The sequence below is a fragment of the Silurus meridionalis genome, chromosome 4 (assembly GCF_014805685.1).
Source record: "Silurus meridionalis isolate SWU-2019-XX chromosome 4, ASM1480568v1, whole genome shotgun sequence".
Classification (NCBI taxonomy): domain Eukaryota; kingdom Metazoa; phylum Chordata; class Actinopteri; order Siluriformes; family Siluridae; genus Silurus; species Silurus meridionalis.
In genome coordinates, this window is record NC_060887.1 from 37,974,209 (window position 1) to 37,977,667 (window position 3,459).

At 42.6% G+C, this 3,459-nt stretch overlaps 1 long non-coding RNA gene across 1 annotated transcript in view; it reads left to right on the forward strand.

Moving 5' to 3' along the window:
* Nucleotides 1-3,027: 3,027 nt before the first annotated feature.
* LOC124384350 overlaps nt 3,028-3,459 on the forward strand; it is a 7,710-nt gene continuing 7,278 nt past the window's right edge. Inside the window, exon 1 of the long non-coding RNA XR_006925381.1 lies at nt 3,028-3,127. This is a non-coding gene — a long non-coding RNA (uncharacterized LOC124384350). The remainder of the gene's footprint in view (nt 3,128-3,459) is intronic.

The following is a 3,459-nucleotide window of genomic DNA, read 5'->3' on the forward strand; positions in this document are numbered from 1 at the left end:
TCCTTTGATCCGGGAGCTGAAGAAGACTTATCCAGCAAAGCGCTGGCACGGATACACACACACACACACACACACACACACACACACACACACACACACACACACACACACACACACACACACACACACTTCCTTACCATCTTCTGCCTCTGAACCTCACCCACAGCTTATCCAGTCAGTGTTTGACAAAATGTCTATGCTATTAATGCCAATCACATCTGAACTCCATGATCTGAACATGACGAAGATGTCAGCTCTCCTTTCTGGAGTTTACATGAAAGATCTTTCTTTCCATTTGTTATATCATCAGCTTCTTTCCCACTAAACCCACAGTAGCTCCTGTATTCTTATTCAAAACAACAAGCACAACCACCACCATGCTTCACTGCTGGGAAGTTCCTCCTGGGTTGATGAGACTCTTTAAAGGAACAACAGGAAGTCTGTGTAAGAGGTGATCACGCCTGAGAAGATTTGATTCCCTCCCTCTGAGGGAGGTATATTTGGCCCGTATATAGCATGGTTTTCGACTTGCGCCAAGGAACAAACAAAACGTCTATTTAGGGCTTGGAGAAGAGAAAATAAACAGATGCGTGTTATAAAGTATTAAAATAAATACGCCTAATCCGTTTTGAAGACGGCGAGCCGTGGCGCCTCCTGGCTAATCCGATCACAGAGGGTAAAAGCGGAACGTCTGAAACGCGTCTTCTCTTCTGCACTGAGCTGGATTCAGCCAAGCGATTTACATAAACGCATTTAATGGGATGAAGTGCAACAAGCAGCTGCTTGACAGAAAACTACGGTTTCTTTTCAGACATTTCTCCACAGGATCGTTCGGTTCCTTTGCCTCCAGATATCGATCAGTCAGCTGACGAGCACCGAGGCAATCAGACGGAGATTAGACTCGGTCCTTATACAGAAGAAGTCACTCAGCAAATGGAGCCTCACACTACACACAGGCCACACCACACACACACACACACACGTCCGCCTGCAGGCCAGATTGGTGTTGGTCTGGCACTCACACCCTATGGTTCCCTGTCTGAGGAGATCTGAGCAGACCTGCCGGATGATGCACTTTTCACCTGCAGCTCATCCAGGAGACGATCAGCTGAGCCCAGGCGAGAAATGACTTCATACGGATATCAGAAGAGTTTCAGTGATGAGATCAGGGTGAAGAACTCCAGTCCAGACTGAAATATTTCCCAAGATAAGGTGATATAATACACATAGAGGTTTTTTGGAACTTATTTATTGATCATCAGGTTTCATGTTCATCTTGGAAGTAAAATATTCTATTGATGGAACTATAAAATCCATCCATCCATCCATCCATCCATCCATCCATCCATCCATCCATCCATCCATCCATTATTTGTCTGCCTGTCTATCTGTTCATCTTTCTGTCTGGCAGTCAGTTTTTCAAAATACACACAATACACAAGTGCACAAATAAACAACAAATACCCAGACATCAGTCCTTCATCCCTGTCTCCTGTTTCAACACGCTTTTTTCCCCTTGACACGGAATCCATGTTCACGCCACACCACCTACACTGATATTTACCCCGAAAAACTTTATGATATTACTGACAAACAGACACACAAAAACACACACAAACAAAATAACACAAACACACAAACAATTGTTAACTCCTTAAAGTAGCTAATTCTTTATAGGTTTAAATTTGCTGTATGAACTGTGTGTGTGTGTGTGTGTGTGTGTGTGTGTGTGTGTGTGTGTGTGTGTGTGTGTATGTGTCAGCTGCATCTACTGTATGTGACTAAGATCTGATAGATAATAAGGTTTCTTTTATCATTTATTCAGTCTAACGATGGACAGGATCGGTTTTCTGTGCTGCTTTTGGTCTGTCGGTATCTCTGGGTTACGGGGCACAGAGTCACTGTAATGTGCTGTGACACACACACACACACACACACACACACACACACACACACACACACACACACACACACAGCTCTAAACACTGAATGGGTTTCCCAGGCGTTGACAGAGATATTCCCATTAGAGAGGCTGAACAATATGGGCATCCTTGTCCTCCTCCATTACGAGCGGAGCAGCGGCGGAGAGAAAGAAAAAGAGACTGAGCTTTGTCCCCAGAAGAAAAGAGAGAGAGATAATGATCAGAGTGGTGTCTCTTCACTAACTCTTCCCATTCTGACTCGGTAGTGCTCTGACATTTAACACCTCTCTACCAACCTCTCTTTATTCTCTCTCTCTCTCGCTCTCTCTCTCTCTCTCTCTCTCTCTCTCTCTCTCTCTCTCTCTCTCTCTCTCTCTCTCTCTCTCTCTGTCCCTAGTGATTTTGTGGATTTTTTTTTATTGAATATATAATATAATTAATTTGGTGTTTATTATAATAGAGAAAGTCTATCTGTCATTTCATGTCTATCTATCTATCTATCTATCTATCTATCTATCTATCTATCTATCTATCTATCTATCTATCTATCTATCTATCTATCTATCTATCTATCTATCTATTCTGACTGACAGACTGACTGTCATGATTTCATTTGTTTCTGTCCATCTGTCAACCTGTTCATCCATCCATCCATCCATCCATCCATCCATCCATCCATCCATCCATCCATCCATTTATCCATCCATCCATCCATATTTTTGTCTTTCTGTTAATCTCTCTGGAGCACCTTTCTCTTGAAAAGCAGGGTGTATGTTTGTGTGTGTGTGTGTGTGTGTGTGTGTGTGTGTGTGTGTGTGTGTGTGTGTGTGTGTGTGTGTTTAGTCCTCTTACAGGAAACGTACACACGTGTCTTCATTACATGTCTTCAGGCTTACATCATGTGAAGTTATACCACACCTTGTTCAGGTTGCATGAATATGAACCTGGTGTTATAGAAAATTCTGACCAATCAGCATCCAGAATACAACAATGCTGAAGCGTATGAAGGGTTATAATATGTAAGAACAAGTTATTCCTGTGGTAAAGACGATAGAATCCACCCCACCCTCTCCTCACCAGCAGGGGCACAGTCTTTTAAGCGTGTCCATATCCTGTTTACTTCCTGGTTTTGCTTGTTACTCAAGGAGTGCTTCCTGTTTGTGTTCTATTGTGGCTCTTGGTTTGATGATGACCACCTGAATCTGGTAGGTTACGTTGTCTCGTTCACACAAAAACACTTTTTCCTTTTGCCCATAACTCAATTCATATAAACCTAATATACACTATAAGGTCAAAGTTCATGGACCCCTGACCACAAGATCGGTATGTGCTTCTTTTTGAACATCCCATTCCACATTCATTCCTCATTTGCTTTTAAAGTAAGATCCACTCTTCTGGGCAGATGTTCCACCAGATTTTGAGGGGATTTGTGCTTATTCAGTTACAAGTGTGTAAATAAAGTCAGGTAGTGATGTAGGTGTGGAAGTGAGGAGATCTGGGGTGCAGTTCCAATTCAACTCAATAGAGTTGAGTTCAG